General features: G+C 48.9%; 1 pseudogene; it reads right to left on the reverse strand.

Moving 5' to 3' along the window:
* Positions 1-2,033: 2,033 nt before the first annotated feature.
* LOC137519477 (E3 ubiquitin/ISG15 ligase TRIM25-like) lies at positions 2,034-6,207 on the reverse strand (annotated as a pseudogene).
* Positions 6,208-6,462: the final 255 nt, after the last annotated feature.

Raw genomic sequence — 6,462 nt, forward strand, 5'->3', positions numbered from 1 at the left:
TCGAATTTCTTGATCGAATTTTTTTTTTTTTTAACTTTCATTCGATTCGATCATTTAGATCGAAAAAATGGGATAATCGAACGTCTTTATTGTACCGTGTATGGCCACCATAAGGGTTGTAAAGACTGTGGTCCTTATGTGGTTAAACTTTATTTCCATCAATCAAATTGATATATTTCTTATTTTCAAATGTTAAAATTTAAGAAAAACTAATGATAATAGAAAAGACCAGTGTGGTTTGAATGATGAAACGACATGTTTTGATTCTGAATTCTTTGTGATCTGCATGGTCAGGAGTGTGAGGGGCGTGGTTAAAGGTGTGGCAGGGGCGTGTCCTAAAGTGTCCCTCTTTCTTATTTCAAAAATTTGGGAGGTATGTGTTTAGCATTAGTTCAGCAAGCTGAATTTGTTTTTACTGTTAGTCCTTGCGAGAGCTGAACTGAATTATCGTGTTTCAGTAATTGCAGTTTCCCTTTAGGATATTGATTGCACATTTGCAAACCATTTCTAACTGCAACTGTGTTGGGGAGGGGGCTGTAAGGTTTAGGACATTTTCTGTTCCTTGGTGTATGTTTGCCATACATAGAGAGGCTGGGAGGTTCTCTCCACCACACCCTGTACAGGAAATGTGAGACTCCCTCTAGTTTCTGCGCTTCTCAGACTTTCACTTTCATTTCTCTCCTCTGCTGTCAGGAATGGCGTCGGCTGATCTGAGGAAGGAGCTGGACTGTTCCATCTGTCTGACCATTTATACAGGGGGAGAGCCCGTGAAACTCTAAATGTGCAATACAATCTGAAACATGTGTGTGCAATTTTATTATTAAAGTTTTAAGTTTTTTACGGAGTTACGCTATGGGGGCTGTTTCTTTGAGGTACAATGCATGGATTATGGGGAGGATGATGGTGGTCTAAACGGACAGCATCACAGCGGTACCAGGATCCTGAAGTACTGAGGCTCCTGGATTTGTGCATGGTTGGCCAGTCTAGCAGTGGCCAATACATCTGGTGAGTCTGTTTACTGTTGGGTGTCCATGGTGATGGTGGTAGAAGAGATCAAGAAACTGCATATGAGAACAGCTTTGAGAAACTCCCGAATAGTGTTTTGTGGACTCTTATATTGAATAGGATGTGCGCTTAAGCGATTGTGTATAAGTATTTAGGTCTTGCCGGACCTTGTGGTAGCGCACTCCGCTGGGACATTTTATTCACTTTTAAATTGTACAAGCTATAGCGCTTTGATAACACGGTACACCAGCTCTAATAGAGCCTGTTGTAAATGCAGCAGATATACCGTACTTTTCGCCGTATAAGACGCACTTTTTTTCCCCAAAAAATGAGGAGAAAAAGTCCCTGTGTCTTATACGGCAAAGGCAGGGAATCCCCGACTTACGAACGCCCGCCGATATGAACCGCGACCCACCGTCGGGGATTCCCTGCCCGTGCGTCCTGCTGTGGCCGTCTCCCCCCCTGCTTTCCCCCCCTCCTCGTGTCCCCCCTGTGTGTCCTCCGGTCCCCCCGATTGAGAAGCGGCAGCAGCTTACCTCCTCCATCTTGCCCGTGGCGATTGAAGACGTCCGGCTTCTGTGGGTGCTTTCCTCTATTGCTGGCTTGTAATGACGCGTCATCGATGACGCGTCATTACATGCCGGCACTGGAGGAAGCCGCCCACTGAAGCCGGACGTCTTCAATCGCCACGGGCAAGATGGAGGAGGTAAGCTGCTGCCGCTTCTCAATCAGGGGGGGACCAGAGGACACTCAGAGGGGGGACCAGAGGACACCTGAACGAGGAGGTAGAGGCAACCCGGGGGTGGGGGGGACAGAAACCTGGGGGCAGACAGCAGGACACCATTTGGTGGAGGTCATGTACAAGACGCTCCTGAAATATGGACGCAGCCGGTTTAGTTTATATTTTTTTTCCCTGATTTTTGCCCTCTAAACCTGGGTGCGTCTTATATGCCGGAGCTTCTTATACGGTGTGAAATACGGTATATACATGAATAAAGTGTATATTAGCTGCCCTACATTATATTATCTCACACCTCCTGGTTGCTGCTCTTCCCGCATATCTTTATAGAACCTTTTCCTACCCATAATGCAGCATGGAGGGGCTCAGTGAAGGTGACAGTAAAGGTGTGGAGGTGTCTGATTGGGACACACAGATCATAAAAGGACAGCCGCCCCGCCTCATAATCCAGATATATCCTGACTCTATTACTGGGGACATTGTCAGGTAACCGGATCACCTTACTGTCATTTTCTACTACATACTGATTATTATACCTCCACAGACACCAGGACTTGTTATTACATCCAATCCCTGACTGCCATCCTCTCCTGGCTATACTGGGGTAACACATTCCTACACCCTACACCTCTGATTTACTGACATCCACTTCCCAGTAATGTCGCCCTGAGGAGAAACTCTGTCTGCTTATCACCTGATAGTATAACTGAAATCTCTCTGGTGTTTGTGGGCGATTCTGGTTGATATCTGACCTGGATACAATTTTCATGTCATCTGATATATGTAGATCATTACTAGCTGTGTTTATATCCAGTAATATGTCTGCAGCTTCCTGTATGATGCAGCCTCCAGTTACCCCGGCTATTATATCAGATAACCCTGTGTGTAATGTGTGTGAGATGAGAGCCACATCCAGATCCCGCCCATCATGTCTCTCTCTGTCCTCCTTATCCCCCTCCTCAGTGTCACACAAGTCACCTGTGTGTGATTCCTGTAAGACAGTCAGTGGGTCAGTCATGTTACACAGCTCCTCAATGTGACACATCTTCCTGGACAGCTCGGCCTTCTTTATTTCCAGCTGCTGAATGAAATCAGCCAATGCCAGAGAAAGCTGCTCCTCCTGCCTGGAGACCTCTCTCAGGACTCTCTTCTCCAGGTCGTCCAGCTGTCTCCTGAGGTCTCTAAACAGGCCAGTGACTCGCTCTGTTACACCAGATGACTTTTCATGGACTTTTCTTTTGTTCTCCTGCAGACTCTGGACTTCTTTCTCACTCTCCTCTGTCTTGGTGATCAGTTCCTGCAGATCATTTCTTAGTTTCTGTTTCTTCTTCTCAGAGGCCTAATCCAGCGTCTCCACCTTGTGTCCCTGGTGGTCTCCATCCAGCCTGCAGGACACACAGATACAGGCAGCATCTGCAAGGCAGTAATACTCCAATATCTTCTTATGGACGGAGCCAGCCTCGGACAGACCCACCGAACCACCGACGTAAAGTTCGGTGGGCCTCCTTTAAGAGATGTGACGTCACAGTCACATGACCAGAGAGGGCCCCCCCCACTCTCTCCTATCCAGCGGCTGGGCGGCTGGGCCTGCGCCAACGTAATGGGAGCGGGCCTATAAGAAGAGGCAGCAGCATCATCCATTTTGTTACAAGCTCCGCCCTCCGAGTCCGACCACACTGCATCAGCGTTGCACGCTGCTTGGCGCCAGACAGAGGCCTGGCTGAAGATGCAGCCCGCAGGGGGAACGCCTGGCCTGCTCTGAGTGGACTCTGAGGACTGAGGCCTGAGGGAGAGGAGAGCGGAGGCAGCCGCTTGCTGCACGCAGCCACCCACACACTGTGAGTCTGTCTGACGACCGTCTATGCTACTCTCTCTGCTCTGACCTGCCTGCTGCCGCTCTGGACCTGTCACCGGCTGCTGCCACGCAGCCAGACAGTCCAGAGTCAGCTGCACGCATGGTGGGCCCTTTCTTTGTGTGTTTGGAGGGGGGAGGACTCGGAGGAGACTGTCTGCAACTCAGCCCAGGGGAGTGAGGAGAGGCGAGCTCAGGAGACGCTGCCAGTGCAGACAGTCCAGAGTCAGCTGCATCATGCACGGTGGGCTCTTTCTTTGTGTGTTTGGAGCCAGGGGGGAGGACTCGGTGAGGAGACTGTAACTAAGCCCAGGGGAGTGAGGAGAGGCGAGCTGTGAGGAGAGGGATGAGATCACCAGGCCTGGCTGCACTGTGAATGCATGGTGGGACTTTGTGAGGGGGAGGGGAGGAGACTCAGCCCAGAAGACTGTCATGGAGTGTGTGTGAGAGAGAGAGGGGAAGGAATCACCAGACCAGCCTGGCTGCACGGACTGTATGCATGGTGGGACTTTGTGTGGGAGAGGAGAGGAGACTCAGCTCAGCCCAGGAGACAGTGTCACCCAGTGTGAGAGAGAGGGATCACCAGACCAGGGATGCTTGTTGGTTCTTGTGGCCTGCCTGGAGGCCAGAGAGGCAGCCGCAGGACTCAGAGGAGATGACAGGTCAGTGTGTGGGCAACTGGGGGGAGTTGGTGTCTGGCTGTGGTGTGTGCCTGCTGTGAGTCTGCCTGCCAGCCATGGGTGGTGGATGATGGGCACATTGGGCAGTCTCAGGCAGTGGCACACAGTGCAGTGTGTTAGTGGGGGGGTTGGCCTAGCTGGTGCCAATTTACACGCAGGGATGAGGCCCAGCCCAGGCACAGCTGTGTTGTGGGGGATTGGTGCAGCGCTGGCAGCAAATGATGCACAAGGAGGCCCCCAGGGACAGGAGGAGTTGTGGGGGATGGTAATGGTGGATAAGGCTTTAGCAGCACTTTACAGAGTACACCTATTCCTGTCTATCCTCAGAGGTGCCTACAATGTAATCCTACCACAGTCATAATGTAATGTCCTACCATCTTACTATTATGTATTTATATAGCACTGACACCTCTTGCAGCACTTTACAGACTCCATAGTCATGTCACTGGCTTATCCTCAGAGCTGCTCACAATCTAATCCTACCGCAGTCATAATGCCCTACCAGACCAGTAATGTCCTACCATCTACCTATTATGTATTTATATAGCACTGACACCTCTTGCAGCACTTTACAGACTCCAGTCATGTCACTGGCTTACAGAGGTGCGCACAATCTAATCCTACCGTAGTCTAATGTCCTAGTACTACCTGTATATCTCAGGCATCTGCAGGCTGCAGCAATGTAATGTCTACCTTGTTTTGCAGGCTTGCAGCAGTGCAGCTGACGCACGCAGTAACACCGCCATAAGATTGCCAGAGACAAACCGCTGCCTCCCCACAGGCTTTTTGGTCTGCTGCCAGGAGAAGCTGCCCACGACATTCGGTGAGTATCCTATACGGGAGCTGAGACTCTTACCACAGTCGTAATGTCCTACCATCTTACTATTATGTATTTATATAGCGCTGACACCTCTTGCAGCACTTTACAGACTCCATAGTCATGTCACTGGCTTATCCTCAGAGTCACGCACTGCCCACTGTTTAGTATATCGAGAGTCAGCATCATGTAGGGGCCAAAAAATGTTTACTATAACAGAAGATTTATTATGTCAGAGTTTACTATACCAGGAACTGCTCCCATAGACTTATTATGGATATTGGCTGGGACCAGGAGACGTTGTTTACTACTATATAGTTTATTATGAAGTTATACTGTGTATGATCACACTTGTAAATTTATCCTGTTACATCTGGAACCTGAGTAGATTTGTTGAGGTTAATAGTGTAACACAACTTCTGGGGTTTTGAACATTACATATTGTTCCAAAGGCATATATAATGTATTTCATAAGTGGATGTTTCAGTTCATGTTAACTTGTAATAACTTGCCAAGATTTTGTATTCTTTTATCTATCGCTGCTGCTGTGATAATGTTGTAAAATTGAAAATAAAAGGCAATATTGGTGAAAGAACGCTGTTTCGTTTTTTAGTGGTGATGCTTGGGGTTGGGTATGTGTGCTCCGCCTCCGAGTTATGGGCTGGGTGGGCCCTAGACTGAAATTTCTTTGGTGGGCCCCAAGGGTCTCCAGGGAAGTGGTGGGGTCACACAAGACGTGTTCTGGTGACTTGCTGTGGACTCTCAGGTGATTGTCACACAGAGAAGCTTCACACATCAGACAGGACATAACAGCCGGTACAGGAGAGTGAATACAGTAAGTACAGAAGACTCCAGTATCTTCCTGATCTGGCTGAGCAGAGCGGAAACTCCCCACAATGTTACACAATGTTATGTTCCTCTGCAGTGCCGGCCGTGCCTGAAACTCTTCTCTGCATTCAGGACAGGAATAAACTCCAGCCCCCTCCTGTGTATCCAACACCTGATCTATACAGAGCCGGCAGAAGTTGTGTCCACAGCTCAGGGTCACAGGATCTGTATAAATGGTCAGACAGATGGAACAGTCCAGCTCCTTCCTCAGATCAGCAGACGCCATTCCTGACAGCAGAGGAGAGAAATGAGAGTGAAAGTCTGAGAAGCGCAGAAACTAGAGGGTGACTCATATTTCCTGTACAGGGTGTGGTGGAGAGAACCTCCCAGCCTCTCTGTATGGGAAACATGCACCAAGGAACAGAAAATGTCCTAAACCTTACAGCCCCCTCCCCAACACAGTTGCAGTTAGAAATGGTTTGCAAATGTGCAATCAATATCCTAAAGGGAAACTGCAATTACTGAAACACGATAATTCAGG

This window comes from Hyperolius riggenbachi, chromosome 5 (assembly GCF_040937935.1).
Source record: "Hyperolius riggenbachi isolate aHypRig1 chromosome 5, aHypRig1.pri, whole genome shotgun sequence".
Lineage (NCBI taxonomy): Eukaryota > Metazoa > Chordata > Amphibia > Anura > Hyperoliidae > Hyperolius > Hyperolius riggenbachi.